Source organism: Sus scrofa, chromosome 16 (genome assembly GCF_054392235.1).
Source record: "Sus scrofa isolate SSC_HxYL_T2T_F1_AM1 chromosome 16, Sscrofa_HxYL_maternal_Yorkshire_Landrace_v2.0, whole genome shotgun sequence".
Taxonomy (NCBI): domain Eukaryota; kingdom Metazoa; phylum Chordata; class Mammalia; order Artiodactyla; family Suidae; genus Sus; species Sus scrofa.
The window spans coordinates 45,848,711-45,874,238 of NC_139398.1; the positions used below are offsets into that span (position 1 = coordinate 45,848,711).

Below are 25,528 nucleotides of genomic sequence, written 5' to 3' on the forward strand. Positions count from 1 at the left end.
GGTCCAGCCAGGCTTTGAAGGGATCAACAGAGCCAGGGAGGGACACAGGGCCCCTATTTAGTGACCACTGCAGCCAGTCATGATGCTTCTCAACACTGACCTTTAGAAAGATGTCATGTACAACATTACTGTTCACATTTGTCATTCATGGGACCACTCACATATCAAAGAAGGGTTAATCCTAGATCTCCCAGATGGCTTGTTTTCCCACTCTCTTTTGCGCCATGAGATGGGTGGGTTGCAGCCAGGAGGCTCTGGAGACAACAGTGACTTCATCAACCCTCTAATAAAATGCCTTGAATTTGTTGCCTTAGAAGCTGCAGACAGCTACTGTGCTAAATTATTCACACTGACTTTTAGTGGGTACCTTCCTCCCATTTCAATTACTTGGGATTTTTATAGAAAATTGGCTGTGGGAATTTGACCACTCTAACTGCCTGGCAATAATCTGATCTGAATAGTAAACTCAGCATGGATTGATTCTGGGACAAGCCAGAGGACTCTCAAAAGAATTTGTGAGGAGCTGCCCACTGCTGCAGAGAAAGCCAGGAATCTGTTTATACAGAATGATGCTATTTATTTGTGAGAATTTTGTGCTATTTACATAGTAGCTGGAAAAAATAGAAATGTCACTCTTCACCAAGATTTGCGATCAATTTTCTAAAAGGGCAACAAGCCTTTTCATAAATACTTTGACCATCGTCTGGTGGGGTTATGACAATGCTTTTGGGCATCTGTATTATAATATATAAAGAAATCTCGACGTCCACATCGAAGCCATATGCATAATGGCTAAAAGTTTGGTTTGGTACTTACTCTAAGCCAGTTACTGTGCTCTATTTATGTTCATGAGCCCATTTAATTCTGACAATAATATAATGGGATAACTCATCCCTATTCTGCAAATTAGGAAACTGAGGCTCTGAGAGATTAAGTGACAAGGCAAGCTTAACATAGTTTTTAAGTGGTGGTTTGATTTCAGAGCCTGGTTCTTCATGACAAGCTAAAATACTTCAAAGTGAGGCCATATTTGCAGCAGAGAAAAATAAGTATTAAATCATTTAATTACTTTGCTTACACTCCATAGTCAATACTGATTGCTTCTTGAGTCTTCTTTCATTAAGATCAACACAGGAAATATAAGAAAATTATTTTGGATCCTGACACCGCCCCCTCCTCCCCAGCCAAACACACTGCATTATGTTTCACATGTTGGCTCTTAACTCAGAGAGTCTTACTTAACTCACATATTACAGTGCTTTCCTCCCAGTGAGAGAACTGGGGGTATCTAAACCTGAGGGCCTAAACTATGTATTTAAATTTGCAGACAAGTCTGGATGGCCATTGGGGTGGCAAGACTCGCCCTTTAGGGCAGAACAGGTCCTCTACACAAACTTGGCTCAAGGATGAGAAGCCAGCATCAGGAGAAAGCTCGATTACAACTTTTGGGATTTTCTCATTTTCCAGATCCCCCAGAACACATGCCAGAGTTTGAGGGAAATGAAGTAGTAAAATGAAAAGAACCAGGAGCCTTTTCACTCATCTCTGTAGGAGCTTGAAAGCAGAAGGCACTGCTGCACGTCAATGAGGGGACAGCCGGAGCATATGACACAGAGGCCAGCTTATCTCTGGAATGCAGCAGGTGGGAACCGTCCTATATCTGACAAGTGAGAGGCAGGGGAGAAGGAACCGGCAGGTCACTTGCTGCAACTATAAGAACTTCCAGGAGGAAATGGGACTTTCTATTCATAGCCAAGTCATCTTCATCCCTACAGTCACTGAATGCACCCAGAAACTTCCTCAGCTGCCTGGGAGGACTCTGAGGGAGCTAGACTCTCCGAGATGCAGGAGTCAGGTGCAGCTAGAGAAATATTGTCCTGCTGCCATTAGTGAGATTCTGATGGTCTTGGCAAGTGCAGATCAGTGCAAATAAAACTGAAAAAAATTTTTGAAGTTTTTTTTTTCTTTTTGAGAAATAGGCAAAGAAAGCTAAATAAAATTCTTTCTTACCTGGGCCTGCGATGGAAACTTTGGCTCTTCAAAGATCTCATCTGCTACACCATTCATCTTCTCCAAGACTTTAGCATGTGGAACTTTCACTAAAGTTATTCCATAGAAACAGAACAGAAATTTTATTTTATTTATTTTATTTACCTCAGCTATGAGTAAGCAGATCTTTTAAAATGTGCTCAGTTCTTATAAAGAAATGTGGTTAGTAAGGATCTCAATGTTAACGGCAGGATCACAGATATCCAGCAGCCCACTGAACAACCCTTAATCTGAAAACACAGATTGACTAAATCAAATCCATCAGTGTCATGCTCAGGATTTCACTAGATCATACTACCTAAAAGTAAATTAATCATGCTATATAGTAACAATCGAATGCCACACTCTGCAGAAGCTGCATAAAATAATGGTCCTAAGTAATTGTGCTCTTGATTTTGAGTTCTCCCTGTATTCAAGACACTTCCTAAGCCCTCTCCACTGTGTAATTTTTCATCGTGGGCAATTTAGAGAGACACAGGCTCCTGTGAGTTATCATTAACAAGTCATTGTCTCCTTAGGACTTTATTTAACTTTCATTCTTACTGTGAACAAATACTGGACAGGGGTTTTACATTTCCAAATGTAGTTATCATAAGCCAGACATGGTAAATCAGGATATAGAAGTGAGAAAACAAGAATTCTGTCCTGCATACTTTGTGTTCTAGAACACCTGAAGCAATTCAAAGCCTACAAACACCATATTTTAGTGCTTCCAGGACAATTTGGAAGAAAATTTTCAATCAAGATCTCAATGCCAATATTTCAAAGTTGAACTACAAAGTTATAATACTGTAGCGAAAGATTCACTGACATTTCAGCTTCTTCACAGGCTGCTCAATTTCCTGCTTAATGGACAGAGAACATAAACTGTCTCTGTCAACAGCGAGGCTTCAGGGCCTATATAACAATGGAACTAAAAATCTGGAGCAGACAGATCTAAAGCAGTAGAAAAGTTCCAATTAAACTTGGTTTCCAGAAGTTTACATCTCAAGGTGGAATGGAGGGGGAAATACCTGCAACACTGAGCTCCCCTACTGCCCTCAGGACATGTGGCTTTGCAAAGTCTCTTGTAAGACAGGTCAGCACAAATTGATTCTTGATTCTTGATAATCATGTGAAATTCTACTGCTCTCCCACCACCCCCAAGGCTAGGGTGTCAGAAGAGTGTTTTCTTTTTATATTTTGAAATGAATATGTTCAGTCAGAACAGCCTAAGTTGGATGTTATAATGAATTTTTTTTTTTTTTTTTTTTGGCTGTGCCCACGGCATGCAGAAGTTCCCAGGCCAGGGATGGAACCCATAGCAGTAACCAGAGCCACAGCAGTGCCAGTGCCAGATCCTTAACCCACTGAGCCACCAGGGAACCCCATGAATATGTATTTTTGAGCACTAGAATTCCTTTGGCGATAGGTCTCACCCAATCTCAGGTAATGGTGTTTGGTGAAAAGATCCCCATTCTGTATTCCTGGATGTGTGTATGTGTGTGTTTATGTGTGTGTGCATGTGTGTATTAGTTATTTATTGCTGTATAACAAATAACACAACTTCATGGCTTAAAAAAAAAAACACTATCTCAGCTTCTGTAGGTCAGGAATTTGAGTGTAGCTTTTCTGTCTTTGCCTCAAGATCTCTCACAAGACTGTTATAAGGTGTTAGTGTTGAAATTGCCTAAATGCCCAACTAGGGGGAGATCTGCTTTTAGGCTCACCCATGTTGTTGGCAGGTATTGAGTCCTTGCTGGCTCTTAGAGAGAGATACAATTCCTTGCCACATAGGCCTCTTCAGGGGAAGTTTACACTGTGGTAGGGTAAGTGCTATTGAAGTTACAGTGTTTGGGGAACATAATCTTGAAAGTGACATATTATCACTTTTGCTGCCCTCTGTTCATTAGAAGTAAGTCCAAAGCACACTCAGGTACAGGAAAATACACAAGGTCAGGAAAACAAGGAGATTAGAACCAAGGGAGACCATTTCAGAGGCTGTCCACCCAGAGCGTGCTGACAAGTTGGGAAATCAACTGGAGTGTTCCATTTCTCTGGACGCAATGATTGGCTCACGGAAGGATAACTGATCTAAGTCAGGCCAGTGATGCCTAACCCTGGAATTTTGGTCAGAACACTTAGAAACGAGACCTTCTCTCTCCACTTGAGTTTCTAAGGCATCATCCAGGACCTTCAGTGGCTGTCTCTATCACCATCTTGGCAAAGCTGTTGAAAATAAAGCCAACATGGAGTTCTCATTGTGGCGCAGTGGTTAACGAATCCGACTAGGAACCGTGTGGTTGCCAGTTCGATCCCTGGCCTTGCTCAGTGGGTTAAGGATCCGGCATTGCCGTGGGCTGTGGTGTAGGTTGCAGACGCGGCTCAGATCCCGAGTTGCTGTGGCAGTGGCGTAGGCTGGCGGCTACAGCTCCGATTCGACCCCTAGCCTGGGAACCTCCATATGCCTCGGAAGAGGCCCAAGAAATGGCAAAAAAGACAAAAAGAAAAAAAAAAAAAAAAGGATCCAGCATTGCCGTGAGCTGTGGTGTAGGTTGCAGACACAGCTTGGATCCCATGTTGCAATGGCTCTGGTGTGTAGGCCAGCAGCAACAGCTCTGATTAGACCCCTAGCCTGGGAACCTCCATGTGCTGTGGGAGTGGCCCTAGAAAAGGCAAAAAGAAGAAAAAAAGAAAAAGAAAATAGAGCCAACATAGAGAAAAATAAGACAAAAAGATGAAAGTGAAATTTTCTTGGTGTCACTGTTTGAATACCTTGATCCAGATATAGTATTTTTTAAATTTAATTTAATTTAATTTAATTTTTTGCTTTTTAAGGCTGCACTTGAGGCATATGGAAGTTCACAGGCTAGAGGTCAAATTGGAACTGCAGCTAACAGCCTGATCCACAGCCACACCAGATCCAAGCTGTGTCTGTGACCTACACCACAGCTCATGGCAACAATGGATCCTTAACCCACTTCGTGAGGCCAGGGATCAAACCTGCATCCTCATGGATACTAGTCAGACTCCTTACTGCTGAGCCACAGTGGGAACTCTCAGATGTATTTTTTTAAAAAAAACTCTGGATTTTCTGTTGCATGACCCAATGAAAATCTTGTCTTTTTTGCTGCAGTCACTTTGAACTGGGTTTCTGTCATTTGCTGCTAAAACACTACTGATAGATACAGTATGAAAATACACTATAATTATTTTTTTAAAAGCTCTGTTTGGTAGCAAAGAATCAGCAAGATCTTGGAGTTTGGCAGTGATGAGAGACCAAAACACTTCTTATATATGTAATAAACTATTTTCTTTGTATCTTAAATGTATTGGACCTGGACCAATGAGGGAGTTTTAACTTACTTGTCATCACAACAGCAGGTAGAGTAGTTCCCTATTGCCCTTCAAATGCTCAGCAAGCTCCTTGTGTCTGAATGAACTTGGGTCTGAGAGGTAGTGCTACTCTCAGTATTTCTCAAACAGGGGTGATTTACTGTCATCTAATGGGTAGAGGTCAGGGGTGCTGCTAAACATTCTACAGGACTGCCACCTTCCTCCCACACACCTCTGAAACAAAAAATTATCTAACCTAAAATTCCCATAGCGCTGAGGTTGACAAAACCTGCTTTAAATTATCTGTGGGTAACTTAGCAAATTATTGTGAAATATCACATTAGCTTGTTCCTGGTTAAATAATAGTACAAGAAGGGCCAAGCTTGAAGATGTTGGAATGTATTGACTTGGAGGAGAGTCTGTCTTCATCCTGCCTCCCATGGTGGATCTTAAATATGGAAAGTGATGCAACAGAGAATGGGTTCTTAATTTTTTTTTTTTTCAAAACAGTTTAAAAACGGATCCCTTAGGCATATATTCCCACCCTCTCTTTGTTCTAATAGAAAGATTTCGATTTTAGGATGATCTGGGATGCTGAGTAAGGAAAGAAAATGATTTAGGATCTCTGGTGGGATGTGGTCATACTTACAGATATAAATCCACAAAGAGATCTTGATTTTAAAGATTCAAGGTTTTTTCTTCTAGCTGGAAAGTGGGCAATTAATATTTTAATCTATGACATTAGGATTTGAATGAAAAAAAGGAATAAAAATATAATCTTAATCTTTGTACTAGTAGGAGATTTTAAGGCTTTTTTTTTTCTTTCTTTTTAGGGCCGCACCCATGGCATATGGAAGTTCCCAGGTGAGGGGTCGAATCGGAGCTATAGCTGCCAGCCCAGGCCACAACCACAACAACTCGGGATCCGAGCCGGGTCTGCAACCTACACCACAGCTCACAGCAACGCCGAATCCTTAACCCACTGAGCAAGGCCAGGGACTGAACCCATAACCTCAAGGTTCCTAGTCGGATTCATTTCCTCTGTGCCACGACGGGAACTCCGGAGATTTAAGTTTTTGTATGATCGGATGGTGTTTAGCTTCTCTGCTTCCATCACTTTCTAGGGATGTGTTTTGAGTCTCACCTAATATTGCCATAAGCAGGGACTTATTCTTTTATCTGTTTATTCGCCAATTCAATAAATGCTTGCATATTTCCCAAAGTGCCTAGCACATAATGAGTATTCAATACCCTTTACACTGTGCTTTGTTATAAGAGATTTTTCCAATTGTCAGTAATATATCCTTCTGTGCCCTTCTGCAGGCCAGGGGCTGTAGGAGGGTTAAAGACTGTTATACAACATTTCAGGGCTGCCTTGCACAGTAGTGACCAATTGTATCAAGCAGGAGGGTGCACATGAGGGGACCACTGGGGCTAGAATCCAGCCCAAGAACCCCTTCCTAAACTGTGTGCTTGACCTAGAGCTATTTTCACCAGAGACACTGACCATAGCCAAGCCAACCTCCCTGTGGAGCTACCTCCCTCTAGAAGGGATGACCCTGCCTCCAGTGAAGGTCAATGGAAGCATCGTGAGACCTCCTACCTAAGCTGTCCACAGGCTGTCTGATAGAAACTTTTCAAACTGCATGCAGATGTCCCTGAGCTCCTGGAACCCAGGGCTGATGACAGGTTTTCATTATCTACACCTATAGTCTGGGCTCTTAGGCAGTGTAATTATCATCTCAGTAGTGTCCTATTAAATCTACTACCCGACCATAAAAATATAGCAAGTGATTATTAGGCCTTGACACATACCCAAAGACAAATTACCTGAACACTTTTTTTTTTTTTTTGTCTTTTTGCCTTTTCTAGGGCTGCTCCCGTGGCACATGGAGGTTCCCAGGCTAGGGGTCAAATTGGAGCTGTAGCTGCCGGCCTACGCCACAGCCACAGGAACACCAGATCCAAGCCGCGTCTGCAACCTACACTACAGTTCATGGCAACGCTGGATCCTTAACCCACTGAGCAAAGCCAGGGACTGCATCTGCAACCTCATTGTTCCTAGTCGGATTTGTTTACCACTGAGCCATGATGGGAACTTCTACCTGAACACTTTGCTAAGAGATACACCTGTATCTTCCACTTGAAGCCCATGTTGCCTTTATGTTTTACTGCAGGGTAATCATTTGGAAAATAGAGCTAAGATGCTGTATTTCCCCTCTTGCAGTTAACTGCTACTTAAAATACCAGGAAGATAAGCGAAAGGAAACTGCCTTAAGTGACAACATGAGGACTGAGAAGTCATTCATAATGCTTCAGATCTAAGAAGGTACCTGAGGACATCATCTAGCCAATTATATCATTATCTTCCCCTCCTGGGTTTTCATTCTTAGAAATAACACCACTACTCACCACAGTACTCAAGTTAGAAACCTAGCTGTCATCCTTGACCTTCCTTTCTCCCTCCCCTCCAAGCAATCTCCCAGCTCTTCCTCTTTAGCACTTCCTTTATCATCTTTGCCTCCTCACCCTCGAGACCTCACTGCCTCAGTCTAATGGTCACTATCTGTTGGCTGGTCTATTACAGTGAAATATACCCCTGCTTTCAATCCCTTCTCCAGGCAGCTCCCCAAAGAATATGAAACCATTAAGTCTGATGATTGATGCTGTTCCCCAGTCCTTGCTGCCCCTTTACCCTGATGTTCTTTTCTTCCCACTTGTCCTTCTGATGAACATCTAGGTATTCAGTTATGAGTCAGCTTATGTGTGTTCCTTAAGAAAACCTTCTGCTTTCACCTTTTGGGAAGTAGCCACTCTCTCCTTTGCACCCTGCTATGTCATGAACATATTTCTTCAGTCTACTTATGTTCTCTACACGGAAAACTTTTATTTTATTTTATTTTAGTCATTTTACGGCCACACCCATGACATATGGAGGTTCCCAGGCTAGGGGTCGAATTGGAGCTGTAGCTACCGACCTACACCACAACCACAGCAACATGGGATCTAAGCCGCGTCTGCGACCTACACCACAGCTCACAGCAACATTGGATACTTTAACCCACTGAGCAAGGCCAGGGATCAAACCTGTATCTTCGTGGATACTAGTTTGGCTCGTTAACCACCGAGCCATAACAGGAACTCCAACACTGGAAACTTTTTAAAGGCCAGATGTCTTCTACCAGCAATGTTCAACATGGCTACTGGGGCAGAGTAGCTGCTTATTAAATGCCTGTAGTTTAGAAGAATGCTGTTTTACAATTTGTTGCTCACAAAGGACTTTCAAAAACACTGCCTCACCTAGAACGTTTTTTTCTTTTCTTTTCTTTTTTTAGGGTTGCACCCATGGCATATGAAAGTTCCCAGGCTAGGGGGTGAATCAGAGCTATAGCTGCCGGCCTACACCACAGCCACAGCAACTCGGGATCTGAGCCTCGTCTTTGACCTACATCACAGCTCACGACAACACTGGATCCTTAACCCACTGAGCAAGGCGAGGGACTGAACCATGTCCTCAAGGATACAAGTCAGATTCATTTCCGTTGAGCCATGACGGGAACTCCAAATTTCAGTTTCTACTTTTCAGTTTCAGCTCTTTCACTCACTCAGATTCAGGTGTTGTCTGTGCAGAATGTATGTCAGTGTACTGTTTAAAATGAATTTGAATATATCACATTCATACAGTTTAACAAATCCAAAGCACAACTGGATTTTTGACACTGTGTTAGAATCTTTTACACAGATAAAAGACATTTATGATGCAGTTATTGTAACTATTGTGCCAAGGGTGTTGCATTTACCTTTGGTGAGTCTCCTTCTTGCTAAAGCAGAAGAAAATTTGATTAAAACATTGATTAAATCTTTACTGTGTGTGTTTTGTTTTGTTTTGTTTTTTCTTTTTAGGGCCGCACCCATGGCACATGGAGTTCCCCAGGCTAGGGGTCGAATCGGAGCTGTAGCTGCTGGCCTAAGCTACAGTCACAGCAACACCAGATCCAAGCCAGGTCTGCAACCTATATCACAGTTCATGGCAATGCCCAGATCCTTAACCCACTGAGCAAGGCCAGGGATAGAACCTTCATCCTCATGGATATTAGTCAGATTCGTTTCTGATGAGCCACAATGTGAACTGCCTATGTATTTTCCACAGTAACTAATAAAGCGGTTTGTGTTATCCAAGCTTGGTTTCTCTCTGGAAGAGTTTGTGAACATCTAACACCCTTATACATTAGAACTAAAATACTAGTCCAGATTACTGAAAAAGGGGACTAGAAACTTAAGAGCATAGAAAGGCAAGCTCACTCTCAGTTAAGAGATAAATCCATCCTTGCATTACAGAGGAAAATTAGACTTTCCTTTAAGGTAAAGTAAGAAATAACATTAATTGGAGTTCCCATCGTGGCGCAGTGGTTAACGAATCCGACTAGGAACCATGAGGTTGCAAGTTCGATCCCTACCCTTGCTCAGTGGGTTAACGATCCAGTATTGCCGTGAGCTGTGGCGTAGGTCGAAGACGCGGCTCGAATCCTGTGTTGCTGTGGCTCTGGTGTAGGCTGGCAGCTACAGCTCTGATTAGATCCCTAGCCTGGGAACCTCCATATGCCTCGGAAGCGGCCCAAGAAATGGCAAAAAGACAAAAAAAAAAAAAAAAAAGAAATAACATTAATTGACATTCACTAAGCTCTTTCTATGTTAAACATTTTACAAGGATTATTTCATTTAATACATTAGAGAGTCTCATGAGATTAGGATTTGTAATCATATTACATGAAGGAAGAAAGTGAAACACAAAGAAGCAGAATCAGAGGAGTGGTATCAGCAGTATTTGAATTCTGAACCAACTCGGCTAACTCACCACATAAACCAGGCAGTGTCTAATGAGCATCAGGTGTCACCCTGGCAGATGAATGACTTGCCAAATCTGCCCCATGGGTTGAGACCCCCGTCCCTGCTATGTGAACATGGGTGGGAGAATGGATGCAATAGTCTGGATTAGCTTTCCCTTCAAAGTTAGAAGTTCCCAGACTGCTGGAGTTCCCACTGTGATACAGTGGATTAAAAAATCTGACTGCAGTGGTTTGGGTCTCTGTGGAGGTTGGGTTTGATCCCTGGCCTGGTGCAGTGGGTTAAAGGATCCAATGTTGCCACAGCTGTGGCATAGATTTCAGCTGCAGCTTGGGGATTCAGTCCCTGGCCCAGAAACTTCCATATGCCTCAGGAGTAGCCATTAAAAGAAGAAGCGGAGGAGGAGGAAGAAGAGGAAGTAAAAGAAGGAGGAGGAGGAGAGAAGGAGAAAGAAGAAGAAGGAGAAAGAGAAGAAGGAGGAGAAGAAGTAGTTGTTCTCAGACTACTTAGATGAGATGAATCTGAGTTTTGGAGACTGGAGGAATAGACCTATGTGTGTGTGGCAGGGGGTGGCGTGTGGGAAGGGAGACACCTTGGGGAACCCTGCACCCTCACAGCTTTTCTTGGATCTTCTTCTCATTTTGAAAGCTGACCTACCATTTCTTTAGCCAGGAGAAGTACTGAATGCTCTGGTCTGGGTCCATCGACTCTACTGAGAGACAAGTACCATCTCTGATTTACCACCCTAGAATCCAGAACCTCATGGCCTTTCGAAAGACACGCCAGTCAAGATCTGGCGCAGGAATCAGTGTTCAGACTGCACATTTATTGCTTCATAGTCACTGGTGAGCAGTCTTTCCAGGCACCCAGAGGAGCACATGTTTCCAAGCCTCTCTCCATGGAACTTGGAGTCCACTGGACAATTCCATCACCTGCAGAGGCAAAAATGAATTTTAGAAAGCTGTAGTAATTTGAAGCAAAACAAAACAATCCATCTCCCTGAGGGTATTTGAGTTTAGCTTCTGATGAAAATAAGGCAATTCCAGTGACATCATACAGCCATGTTTATCTTTTCCTGCCATTGCCAATCCAATTGGAGCCAACTCAGTGCTTGCCCCTGGCCAAAACTAACCGTTGAGCTTCTTTTGCAACATTAAGAAGCCACTCTTTTATTTAGTGCTGAGAAATCTTTATTTCTCTCTCTTCTTTCTTTCTTTCTTTATTTTTTTCTTTCCTTCCTTCCTTCCTTCCTTCCTACCTTTCTCCTTTCCTTCCTTCCTTCTTTTTTTTTTTTTTTGCTTTTTAGGGCTGCAAGTGAGGCATATGGAAGTTCCAGACTAGGGGTTAAATTGGAGCAGTAGCTGCCATCCTACACCACAGCCACAGGAACACTGGATCCTTGACCCACTGAATGAGGCCAGGGATTGAACCCACATCCTCAAAGATACTAGTCAGGTTTGTTACCGCTGAGCCACAGTGGAATCTCCCACTGCTGAGCAATCTTTCTAAAGGAGTGTTTCACAGAACTGTGCTCAGTGTCCTGCTCTTCTGTAGGGAAAAAAAATCCAAGATGGTTTTAAGGGTAATCAGTTATCATAGAGTCAAACTTTGTATCATTAAACCAGGTTATTGCTTCAGTGGCTGTTTCACTTAGGGTGTTCTAAAAAGGGCACCAGATAAAACAGCCTGACCTTTTCACTTCTCTTTCTGCCAATAAATAAATGCTAAATATTATACTCCACATGATTGAGTCTATTCTCCTCTACACAAGGCTGTCATTCATTTATTCATTTATTCCGGTCGTGCCCATGGCACGTGGAAATTCCTGGGCCAGAGACCACAGCAATGACAACGTCAGATCCTTAGGTCACCAGGGAACCCCACAAGGCTGTTATTAATATAATTGTACTGAGTACCTAGTGTACGTAAGGTTCAATTTTGGATGCCGAGGAGAATGTCAAGGTGAAAAAGACACTTTTCTCCTCTCTAGAAGATATTGGAAAGATATCACCACATATAACATATCTGAACAAGCCATGTGATAATCACCACTAGTTGAAGGAGCCTCTAGAAGTCAGAGAAGGGATCTGAGAAGAGAGGGATTTGAACAGGACTTAAAATGTTGTGCAGGACTTTACTGTGTAGATGTGGTATCAGCACAGTCACACATGATTGATTATGCTACACAAGCACTTGGGGGAACAGCCATATTCATAGCTATTCATTGTAAATGAATGTTGTGGCCTATTAGGTTCAGCTTCTACTGCAAAACCCAGACAGGGCCAGTGGAAAACATACTGTTCATTTATCCTCTTTACCAGAGAAAAGAAGCCCCCTTGCTCCTACCTCCTCTCCTATTGCACAGAGAGGAGTTAACCAGAGATCCCAAGAAAGCTGGTTTGTCCTTGCTCTGGCCAGCAGTCTGGTCTCTGAAAAGGCTGAGGGGGGCTCATGGCAATCTTAGGAAGATGCTGATCACTGATCTAGTGAGCATCTGATCTCTAGAGCACATTTCCCTTGCAGAGTCCTACATTCAAGCAAAAACCTCCTCTTTCCTTCTACCTCCTGGGCTATGTTTCTCTTAGCTCAGATCCCAGAAATTTGCAGAGGCCAGGGTAGTGGATATAGTCAAAACATACCCTTGGCAGAGATGCCAAGATAGAGCCTTGAAGAACAAAGGAAGTCTAGCAGATAACTGGCTTCCTCTAAAGGAATCCAAAGGCTCATGACTGCAAGGAGCTGTTGGCACCAGCAGGGGATGGAAACTGGGCTTTCCAAACTGAATCCCAGCTTATCTGTGTATCTTGGTGGTCTGGCTTCAGTCAAGCCTGGAGTACATGCAGGTTGAAAGAGGGCTGGGTGCAGGATGCTGTGGGACTCCCTCTCAGTGGTGTGGTCTTTCCCAGGAGTCCAGCCAAACCACGGAGAAGGGGGCTGAGTCACACAGGGAGCAGTATGCCCTGACCACCAGAGGGGCTGCTTTAGGCCAGGGAGGGATAAAGAGATTTGTACTGTTTTTTTTTAAAAAAAAAAAAAAATATATATATATATACACACACACACACAAGTTCTTTCTGTTTAGCCAAGGCTTAGGCAGATAAGAAGTACCCCTTCTTCAGGGAAGTGTCTTTCTGATACTGGAATCACTTGGTTTGCTAGCTAAAAATGCTAAACAAACAAACAAACAAAAAAACCACCTCAGGCCTGGTGAATCTGACTCTGAGAATGGAATCTGCAAAATTTAATGCATGCCCTATGTGAGCCCTTTGGCTTAGTCAAATTCTGCCTCCAGTTGCAGGTAGGAGGAACTAGGAAGCTTATGCTTTATATACCAAGCAGGAGTGGTGACTTCCAGAAGACCTAAATAAAATTCAAGACATTCACTCACTTCCCCAACTGTATTTAGATCCTGAAGCTGAGAGGCTGTGATAATTTAGATACTAAGTAGTTCAGTAACTGCAGGGGTATCACACCTATCTCAGCTAGATGCCTGACAAATTGCTGCAAGACAATTTATACATCTGCGCCTGTTTTTCCATTTTCAAAAGGGTGGAACTGGTTAGTTGAATGGAGTTAGAACCAAGAGTTCATCTGGTTTTGTCTTTGTTGAACACAGGACCTCACAAGGGAAATGGGCTCCAATAACCAGTAACCAGAATCTGCTTTTATTCTGCTGAGGTTTACTGGTTGAGAACCTAGGCTTTCATGTAAGACCTTCCTGTTTGAAACCCAACTCTGAAACTCATTAGCTGTAACACTTTAGGCAAGTTATTAACATCTCTATGCCTCAATTCTCCTATCTAAAAGGGAGTATAATTAGGATATTCCTCACAGCTATTATAAGCATGTAAAGCATTTGAAACTCTGCCTGCCTTGTAGAAACAAACACTCAATAAATGTTGGCTGTTATTACGCATTTTGCATTTTATGGATGTTCCTTTGGAAGACCTTTCAGCTCAGTCACTGAGTCCATCCCTTGGGCTTGAACATAGGTTTTACTATGTGTGCTGGAAGCTGTGTTCTTTTAGAGTCAACTAATATTTACTAAGCACGCCTGGTACTTAGTGCATAGAGAAAAGGCATATACTTTGCCTTCACGCAGCTATTAGTCTTGTTGGAAGGTATACATCTTATTATTGATTTCCTTGTCCAGAATTGTACAAAGTACTATGAACAAAGGAAGCATCTGTTAGAATCTTTTTTCTTTGCTTTCATGGCAGAATCTCGTTTGGATCCTGACAGCAGTTCTGTGCAAAGCAGGCAGTATTTAGGAGAGTGAGTTTTCAACACTCAGTGGCTTGAGGGGTTCTCTGGAGGCCCTTAGAAGCCAAGGGGCTGGGGGGTAGCTGCTGAAATGAATGTAAGGGTCTCCCCACCCCTCCTCCAAGTACACATATAAATACTTCCTCCAATCAGAATATCTCCATTCTATCTATTTGAACTTCCTCAGGAGGCTGTCATTAAATCAAGGTTCTGCTGGAGGTAAGAGGGTGGTGTGGAGGAAGAAATCCAGGATCTGGCTCTTTCCTGCAAATTAGGACTTCTGAAAAGATGGCCATGGCAGAGAACTGAAGCCCTGGAAGGGGAGGCAGAGCCTCAGGGCTCTTTCTCATGAAGGTATTTGTTTCCCTTTGGTTTTTTTTTAGTAGCCTGAGGCCTGTAGACAATTTAGTTCATAGCCTCATAGGATAAAGCCATATCTGAACACCTGCTTCACTCAGAAACTTCACTCAGAATTACACACATTAAAACCCACAAACATTGGGATGGAAGCAAGGAATCAAACTCCAGATTAAAATAAAATGCACTGCAATTCTGAAAGAAATACAGTCTTCTTAATCCATTTTGTAAATATACCCTGTTTAGGAATATAAAAAAAAAATTAACCTCTTATTCATAAAATAAGCATTTTTAGAATAGTTAATGCTTATCAGTATATTTGTTTCAGTGCATTGGAAATATACTAATTTACTTTAAACATTAAAAGTTTTGGAGTTCCCATCAGGGAGCAGTGGAAATGAATCCGACTAGGAACCATGAGGTTGCAGGTTCTATCCCTGGCCTTGTTCAGTGGGTTAAGAATCCAGTGTTGCTGTGAGCTGTGGTGTAGGTGGCAGATGTGGCTCGGATCTGGTGTTGCTGTGGCTGTGGTGTAGGTCATTGGCTACAGCTCTGATTAGACCCCTAGCCTGGGAACCTCCAAATGTCATGGGTATGGCCCTAAAAAGACACATACATACAAAAAAAAAAAAACATTAAAAGTTTTGCTACAGGGAGTTCCCTTTGTGGCTCAGGGGTTAATGAACCCAACTAGTATCCATGAGGACTCGGGTTCAATCCCTGGCCTCGCTCAGTGGGTTAAGGATCTGGCATTGCAATGAGCTGTGGTGTAGGTCACAGACAAGGCTCAGATTTGGTGTTTGCTGTGGCTGTGGCGAGGGCCAGCGACTATAGCTCTGATTCGACCCCTAACCTAGGAACCTCCATATGCTGCAGGTGGGGCCCTAGAAAGACAAAAAAAAAAAAAAAAAAAAAAAAGTTTTGCTACAAATAGAATCACAAGCTATTGAATTTCAAATTTTGCAATTTTAAAACAGCCCAGAAAGTAATTTCAGTGATGAATATCTGAACTCTGTGTTCAGAACATATTTTCCATTCCTTTCCTTTCCTTGTCCACACTGGCATCATAAGGAAGTTCCTGGGGCAGGGATCAAATCTGAGATGCAGCTTCGACTTATGCCACAGCTGTGGCAATGCCAGATCTTTAACCCACTGTGCCACAGCAGGAACTCCCAGAATTTCTTTTTCTTCCTTATCGGTAGTCATAAACACATTTTGTGTTTTTGAGAGTCTCAAAAAACACTTGTGCTGATCTGGGCCATTTGGTGGAGAGTATTCCCATGGGCTTATCAAAATCAGAAGCCAAAGTTATTATTATTATTATTAATATAATAATGGATAAGACTTTTATATTCATTATCTCAGAAGTCTGGGCACTAGAATCTAAAATAGACCCTCTGGGCCTGCAGAGGCTCCTTAATATAAACAAAACACAGAAGCCTCCACAGTACAAGTTGATGAGATCTCCAGGCCTGAACACACGGGTCCCTGCTCCTTTCTGAATCTCCACTGGCCCTGGGGGTTCTAACATTTCCTGTCTATTTGCCACTTCTCTGCTAGTCTGGAAGACATCTCTACAGCCCAACAAAGACAAAACCCAGCCCTTCGTTTTCCCTCCCCTTCTTTAATAGAGTTCCTTTTGAAAATGTTGGCATCTGTTCAATGTGAAAAAGAGAAATTTTAAGGAAATAAATACAGATAATAAAAACAACACAAAGCTACCAAGTTTCTAAAGCACCTGCTTCGCCTCCCAAGCCTCCCTGTGAAATTGGCACTGTGGTCTTCTGCCCCTGACGTGGAGGAGCAGCACCACAGCCCTGACGCTTTTCCTGGTATTCTCTTTTCTTGCTGTTTGCCTTGTTTTATGTTACTGAAGTGACCTTGTCACGCTGGTCTCAGAAGGTCGTAAACTACAACATCTATTTTAGGAATGGAAAATATCCACTATCAATTGATGGGGGTGGCACATGCAGTGGAAGCTGTGGTTCTCAGCCTGGTTCTGCTTTCAGGAAGGGGTGCTCTTGGCAGTGTTGGTAGCCAAAGCACTGGGCAGGTGAGACACTCTGGGAATTACCCTCTGCCAAAGGGAACCACCTTGCCCGAAGCCACGCTCCCTCCCCAGGCAAGCCTGCATCCAATGAGTGCTGGGTATTCAGTTGGCTGCAAGTGTAAGGTTCAGGCTGTTCCCTTTATAAGGGCAACCTCAGGTCCTGGGCTCTTCAGGGATTCCCCCAGGCTTGTGCCACACCGTTCTGCCTCTTCCCTTGCCCTGTCCTGCTTCCTCACCCCTTGTAGATGAGTTTCCAAGAGCTGTCCACAGCAGGCCTCCTGCATGAAGACCTCAAAGTTTCTGTGTCTGTTTCCCAGAGAAATGATCTATGACAGACAGGGCAGACTTTACTGGCAAGACAACAGCCTCCTGCCCAGAGGGATTTAATGCTCTGCTGTCATCATCCTGAAACTCTTAATAACTTTGAACACTGAGCCCCACATTTTCATTTGGCATTGGGCCCTACAAATTAAGTAGCCTGTCAGCATTCAAGAGAAAGTCTACCTGTAATGTCATGTTGAGAGGGAAACTGTAGTGTCCCTGGGAGTTATGGGAGTGGACACTCTGGTTGACAGACTATAGCAGGAAGACAAGATGTTGGGAGAGGTGGGGGCTGTGCAGGCACTAATTGCTTTCTACCTCTGATTAACTGAGCAAATGCTGGCTTAGGAGAGAGCCTTAGTTGGGTGTTTCAATACTCTGGGACCTCTCCCTTCTTTCTCTAATCTAAGCAAGGCCTGTTTTTTTGTCTTTCTAGGCCCTAAAGCTTTGGATGATGGCTCAGTCAGGAGCTTACTCTGCCTCCCAGCCTTTTTTACCAGCAGACATACTCACACGTGGGTCTGCACTAAGATGTGGGTTTCTAAGTGTAACCATTTCACCTTCACACTTTCACATATAACAATACCTCTCCTGTTGAAGAACTGGGCACAAGACATTTAGTGAGGTCTTCTTGGTGCAGCCATTTTTGAATCTGGGACATTCTGACTCAGGGAGCAAATCCAGTAATTAAACTTTCAGTGGAAAAAACTGAGTACACACAAATGAACATCTCCTCAGAAAAGAAAATCATGGACTTGGAGAAGAGACTTGTGGTTGCCTGATGGGAGGGGGAGGGAGTGGGAGGGATGGGAGCTTGGGCTTATCAGACACAACTTAGAATAGATTTAGAAGGAGATCCTGCTGAATAGCATTGAGAACTATGTCTAGATACTCATGTTGCAACAGAAGAAAGGGTGGGGGGAAAACTGTAATTGTAATGTATACATGTAAGGATAACCTGACCCCCTTGCTGTACAGTGGGAAAATAAAAAAAAAAAAAAAAGAAAAAAAAAAAGAAAAAACTGAGTAATGTGCACAACAGAAACGTCAACTCATCTTTTCATTTTCTCTTCTAGTTACATTTTGACAAAACTACCAAGTAAGCATGTGCATTGTTCATACTTCAAGCCCCATGCCTTCCCCCATCTCTACTCTGCTTCTCATCCCAAACCCGTCTCCCTGCCCAACCACAATCCCTACTCTTAGGGTTGTATCAAAAATAAAGACAGGGAGTTCCCTGCATGGTTCAGTGGTTAACGAACCTGACTAGGATCCATGAGGACGAGGGTTCAATCTCTGGCCTCGCTCAGTGGGTTAAGGATCCAGGGTTGCTGTGAGCTGTGGTATAGGTCGCAGACACAGCTTGGATCTGGTGTTGCTGTGGCTGTGGTGGTATTGCTGTGGCTGTAGCTCCAATTCGACCCCTAACCTGGGAACTTCCATATGCTGCATGAGCGGCATTAAAAAGCGGAAAAAAACAAACAACAAACAAAGAAACAGAAGGGGAGTTCCCGATTTGGTTCAGTGGGTTATGGATATGGCATTTTCTCTGCAGTAGATAGAACTTCCATATGCCACAAGTGCGGCCAAAACAAATTAAAAAATAAAGTCAGAAAAAATAAAACAATAGTTTATTATCACCAAGTGAAGTGTCCATCCAGACAATGAACCAAATGGCAAATGGCAAAAATAATACGCCATTATATGTATATATATACACATACACATATATCTTCCTTTTTTTTTTTTTTTTTTTTTTTGTCTTTTTGCCATTTCTTGGGCCGCTTTCGCTGCATATGGAGGTTCCCAGGCTAGGGGTCGAATCAGAGCCATAGCTGCTGGCCTACGCCAGAGCCACAGCAACTCGGGATCTGAGCCGCATCTGCAACCTACACCAACACTGGATCCTTAACCCACTGAGCGAGGCCAGAGATCAAACCCGCAACCTCATGGCTCCTAGTCGGATTCGTTTCTGATGCCCCACAACGGGAACTCCCAATATTACTTTTCAATGCAAGTGGATGGGGCTGGAATTCAACACCAGGCAGACTGTGCTCTTAACCTGCACACTGTGTGATGTGCACATCTGTCCTCAAATGCTTTTTTTTTACCTTATATAGAGTTTAGTATGGCTTAATAAAAGGCAATGTCGAAGTATACAACTTGATTAAACCTCCTCATTGACAGATACAAATGGAATTCACTGTGGAGCAGGTGACACGTGGCGAGTAACAAATGAAATTTATTTGTCCAATCTGGAAAAGACCAAGAATATGGGCAGAAGAACATCTGTGGGAAGAGACACCATAGAAGTGCTTAAATGTGTAAGGACTTAGAGAAGAATTTTGAGACTTTTGAGCCTGGAAAGAGAATACAAAGTCAGAACTATCAGAGAGGAACCTCTTCATAATTTTCTTATAAACTGATCATGAATAAAGTGTTGATATCAGAATTCGCTTTAATTAAATGTCACTTGGGTTTAGAAGAGTGGATTTTTAGATACATTACTGGAAGAAGTTTCCTAATAAATTCAGATTTAGAGGAATGTAATGGGGTGGGGTGAGGTGGGCTAGGTTCAGTGATAGGGGATAGAGAAAGAGTAGATGAAAACTGTAGTACACAGCACACTAGGCAACAGGTTTTAACAAAAATGATAGATGAAGAGATATGTAGGGATTGAGTGAGGGTCAGGTTAGGGTACCTGACATCATCTGGTCATCTGTTTTTATACAAATTTTATTGGAGCAGAGGTGACTTATGATGTTTTGTTTGTTTCAGACGTGCAACTAAGTGAATCAGTCATACACATATACAATCATTCTATGGAATAGATTTCCCTGAGCTCTATAGCAGATCCTTGTTACCAATCAATTCTTTTTTTTTTTTTTTCTCTTTTTAGGGCTGCACCGGTGGCATATGGAGGTTCCCAGGCTAGGGGTCTAACTGGAGCTGTAGCCAATGACCTATACCACAGCCACAGCAATGCAAGATCCAAGCCATGTCTGCAACCTACACCACAGCTTAGGGCAACACTGGATCCTTAACCTGCTGAGCAAGGCCAGGGACTGAACCAGGGTCCTCATGGAAGCTAGTTGGGTTATTAACTCCTGAGCCATGACAGAAACTTCTAGAGCTTGTTTTGATTGGTTTTTTCTTTACCTTCATCAAGCAGGAAAACTTGGACTGTTCTCCAGTTTCTGTAAGAGTTCACCCAGTTGTCAAACCGGTAGATTGGAAAGACAGTATGTTTCCCCTAGTTTACAATCTCTGACAAAACTGGCTATCGGAGTTCCCTTCGTGGCTCATTGGAAACAAATCCGACTAGGAACCATGAGGTTGCGGGTTTGATCCCTACCCTCATTCAGTGGGTTAAGGATCTGGCATTGCCATGAGCTGTGGTGTAGGTTGCAGACTCGGCTCAGGTCTGGCATTGCTGTGGCTGTGCTGTAGGCCAGTGGCAACAGCTCCAATTAGACCCCTAGCCTGGGAATCTCCATATGCCACAGGTGTGGCCCTGAAAAAAAAGACAAAAGACAAAAAAAAAAAAAAAAAAAAGGCTATGATTCTTACTTTTTGTTTTTGCTTTTTGTCCTTTTAGGGCCACACCCACAGCACATGGAGGTTCCCAGGCTAGGGGTCTAATTGGAGCTACAGCTGCTGGCCTCCACCACAGCCATAGCAACACCACATCCGAGCCTCATCTGCGACCTAAACCACAGCTCACAGCAACTCTGGATCCTTAACGCACTGAGAGAGGCCAGGGATCGAACCTGCAACCTCATGGTTCCTAGTCGGATTCGTTTCCACTTTGCCACGATGGGAACTCCCTGATTCTTACTCTTAGCGTGAGTTCCCTTTTGTCAGAAGATGGGCTCTCTTTATAATATGTATATTTTTTGTCTGTTTAGGACCACACCTGTGACATATGTGGCAATCTGAATAGTCAGATTTGTTTCCGATGAGCCACAATGGGAACTCCTAATTTTTGGAATTCAGTGCCTTTTGGTATTCCAACTCTATATGAAGCTTTCTTGAAGAATGGCTGCTGTATAGTTAGCATAGGTTTTTTTTTTATTTTTTATTTTTTTTAATTTTTTTTATTGGCTGCACCCACAACATGTGGAAATTCCTGGGTCAGGGACTGAACCCACACCACAGGAGTGACTCAAGCCACTACAGTGACAATGCCAAATCTTTAACCCACTGTACCACAAGAGAACTCCTAGACAGTATGTTGACTTTAACAACTTAAAAATGTCTGAGTTAATTTTCAGATAAAGTCAATGGTGTTTTCTGAAAAGTTTATGGTTTTTGCAAAAAATCAATCATTTCTTTCTTTTTTTTTTTCCTGGCCCATTGTTATAGGAAGGTTAAAAAATAAAAATAAAAAATGAAAAAGCCCTGGAATTAGAATCAGATGACCTGAGTTTGTGATATCTTTCTGGCATACCTATGAGTTTTATTAACTTAAAGAACCAGTGTTCAAGGCTCAGTTTTCATGTCTAAAAATGGATATGATATTACCCCTCATATTTAATGAAACATGAGACAGCTGAATAGTAGTATATGGAATTTTAAGTTTGGTGAATATGTTTCCTTTTAGGAGGAAATCTGTATCTACAAGACTGGCTCTTGGGGAAAAATTATTGATCAGTGGCTGGCACTGACAGCTAATATTTATTGTGCAGTTCATTTACTGGTATTTTATTATTTTTATTTCATTTTGAAAGTTTTACAATGTTATGATAATTTCTTCTGTACAACAAAATTATTCAGTTATACATATACACATACCCTTTTTTTTTTTTTTTTTTTTGTCTTTTTAGGGCCATACCCAAGGGGCATATGGAAGTTCCCAGGCTAGGGGTGGAATTAGGAGCTGCAGCTGCTGGCCTAACCACACCCACAGCAATACAGGATCTGAGCCGAATCTGTGACCTACAGCACAGCTCATGGCAATGCTGGATCCTTAACCCACTGAGCAATGCCGGGGATGGAACCTGTGTCCTCATGGATACTAGTTGGGGTCATTACTGCTGAGCTGCAATGGGAACTCTCACATATCCATTCTTTTTCAGATTCTTTTCCCATATAGATTATCACAGAATATTGGGTAGAGTTCCCTGTGCTATACAGCAGGTCCCAGTTGGCCAGGTGCATCACTTCATTTCAGACCCATAACAATTTCTCAGGGTAGGTATTTTTATTGCCCCCCTTTATAGATCAGGAAAAGAGAAGTTTAGAGAGAGTCAGCAACTTGCCTAAGGTCACCTGGGAAGGATGGTAGAAACTGAGATTTCAAGTCTGGTCACATCCTTCTAGGGCCTGACTTTGTAACCATGAGAGTCCCTTGAAGGCCTGAAGTGGGGACTCCCTCTCCCACCCAGACCTTATACCAAAGCAGTAAATTTGTCTGGACATAATTTCTGTCTTTTAAATGTATTTTAACCTTTATTTTTTGTATAGGTCATTTTAGACAGTATTCATCTCAATACAGGGAAATATAAATGTGGAGAAAAACTGCCTATGTTTTGGGAAATCTAATTGGAAATGAAAATATTAAAAGTCTTGCCGTGAATTTCCTAACTCAGTCCTCTTGAGGCTGACAGTGAAAAGTATTTCTCAGAAGTCATAGTGGGTTGGCTACCAGAGGCTTTCCTAACCAGGGAAATAAAACTTTTAAAACCAGGGAACTGGGAAGTGAGCATTTAAAAACTCCAGGTTTTAATGGAGGATAATGTGAGATAAAGAATAGATATATGTGTGTGACTGGGTCACTTTGCTGTACAGTAGAAACTGACAGAACACTGTAAATCAATTATAATGGAAAAAATGAATATCTTAAAAAAAAAAATTAAAAACTCCAGGTTTTTTCCTCCTACACTGTTGGTGGGAATGTAAGTTGGTGCAACCACTGTGGAAAACAGTATGGAGATTCCTCAGAAAACTAAACATAGAACTACCATTTGATCCAGCAATCCCACTCCTGGGCATCTATCCAGAGAAAACCATGACTCGCAAAGACACATGTACTCCAATGTTCATTGCAGCACTATTTACAATAGGAAACAATCTAAATGTCCATCGACAGAGGAGTGGATCAAGAAGATGTTGTACATATACACAATGGAATATTACTCAGTCATTAAAAAGAACGAAATACCAGCATTTTTTGCAACATGGATGGACCTAGAAACTATCATGCTACGTGAAGTCAGCCATACAATGAGACACCAACATCAAATGCTTTCACTGACATGTGGAGTCTGAAAAAACAACAGACGGAACTTCTTTGCAGAACAGATGCTGACTCACAGACATTGAAAAATTTATGGTCTCCGGAGGAGACAGTTTGGGGGATGGGGGGATGTGCCTGGGCTGTGGGATGGAAATCCTGTGAAATTAGATTGTTATGATCATTATGCAACTACAGATGTGATAAATTCATTTGAGTAATAAAAAAAAAACTAAAAATAGAATTACAATATGATCCAACAATCCCACTCCTAGGAATATATCTGGGCAAAACTATAATTCAAAAAGATACATGAACTCCTATGTTCATAGCAGCACTATTCACAATAGCCAAGACATAGTAATAACCTAAATGTCCACTGAAAGATGACTGGATTAGGAAGATGTGGAACATATATACAATGGAATACTACTCAGTCATAAAAAACCCCAAATAATGCCATTTACAGCAACATGAATGCAACTAGAGATTCTCATACTAAGTGAGGTCAGAAAGAGAAAGACAAATACCATATGATATCACTTATATGAGGAATCTAAATTGTAGTACAGATGAACCTATCTACAAAACAGAAACAGACTCACAGACATAGAGAACAGACTTGTGGTTGCCAAGGGAGACGGGGAAGGAAATAGGATGAACTGGGAGTTTGGGGATAGCAAATGCAAACTATTACATTTAGAATGGATAAACCATTGGAGTTTCCATCATGGATCAGTGGTAACGAACCCAACTAGTATCCATGAGGATGTGCATTTGATCCCTGGTCTTGCTCAGTGGGTTAAGGATCCAGCATTGCTGTGAGCTATGGTGTAGGTCATAGATGTGGCTCTGATCCTGCATTGCTGTGGCTGTGGGGTAGGCCAGCAGCTGCAGCTCTGATTCGACCCCTAGCCTGGGAACTTCCATATGCCCCTTGGGTATGGTCCTAAAAAGACCAAAAAAAAAAAAAAAAAAAAAAATCCAAAACCCAAAAAACCACAAGCTCCTATTATATAGCACAGGGAACTATATTCAATCTTTTGGCATAGACCATAAAGGAAAACATTATAAAAAAGAATGTATATGCATGTACAACTGGGTTACTTTGTAGTATAGCAGAAATTGGATCATTGTAAATCAACTACACTTTAATACAAAAATAAAATTAATTTTAAAAATTCCAACCTTTTTTTTTTGTTTTTTTGCAGGCCTAGCAAGTTTTTGTTTTTGTTTTTTTCCCCACTGTACAGCAAGGGGATCAAGTTATCCTTACATGTATACATTACAATTACATTTTTTCCCCCACCCTTTGTTCTGTTGCAACATGAGTATCTAGACAAAGTTCTCAATGCTACTCAGCAGGATCTCCTTGTAAATCTATTCTAAATTGTGTCTGATAACCCCAAACTCCCAATTCCTCCCACTCCCTCCCCCTCCCATCAAGCAGCCACAAGTCTTTTCTCCAAGTCCATGATTTTCTTTTCTGAGGAGATGTTCATTTGTGCTGGATATTAGATTCCAGTTATAAGTGATATCATATGGTATTTGTCTTTGTCTTTCTGGCTCATTTCACTCAGTATGAGATTCTCTAGTTCCATCCATGCTAGCAAGTTAAAAAAAAAAAAAAAACCTTCAGCAAGACTAATACATTACAATTGATATATGTATTTATAATTTATGTAAAATAGCTGTCCTTAATTTGTGGCTGTTCATAATAGTTGGTGTATTAGAGGTGCTCAATAAATATATTTTATTTTATTTATTTTTTTGCAGGTTTTTTTTTTTTTGAGGGAGCACACCCACGCGGCATGTGGAAGTTCCCAGGCTAGGGTTTGAATGGGAGCTATAGCTGCTGGCCTATGCTACAGTTACAGCAACTCTGGATCTGAGTTGTGTCTGCCACCTACACTACAGCTCACGGCAACGCTGGATCCTTAACCCACTCAGTGAGGCCAGGGATCAAACCCGCATCCTGAAGGATCCTAGCCGGATTCGTTTCCACTGTGCCACAACGGGAACTTCCAATAAATATATTTTAAATGAGCAGATGGAGGAGTGAATTTGGCAAAGCCAATGTCAATACCAGCACT

General features: G+C 42.2%; 1 long non-coding RNA gene across 17 annotated transcripts in view; it reads right to left on the bottom strand.

Annotated features, from left to right (window-relative positions):
* LOC146395551 (uncharacterized) overlaps nt 1–25,528 on the bottom strand; it is a 178,050-nt gene that overhangs the window by 64,163 nt on the left and 88,359 nt on the right. For 14 of the 17 annotated variants that reach the window (XR_014831311.1, XR_014831320.1, XR_014831317.1 and 11 more), the window contains 2 exons: nt 10,867–11,141; nt 2,011–2,099 (listed from right to left, as the gene is read on the bottom strand). This is a non-coding gene — a long non-coding RNA (uncharacterized LOC146395551). Of the gene's footprint in view, nt 1–555; nt 1,936–2,010; nt 2,100–7,202; nt 8,732–9,979; nt 11,142–25,528 lie in introns of those variants that run through there. The other 3 variants (XR_014831309.1, XR_014831313.1, XR_014831319.1) reach the window with 2 other exon arrangements.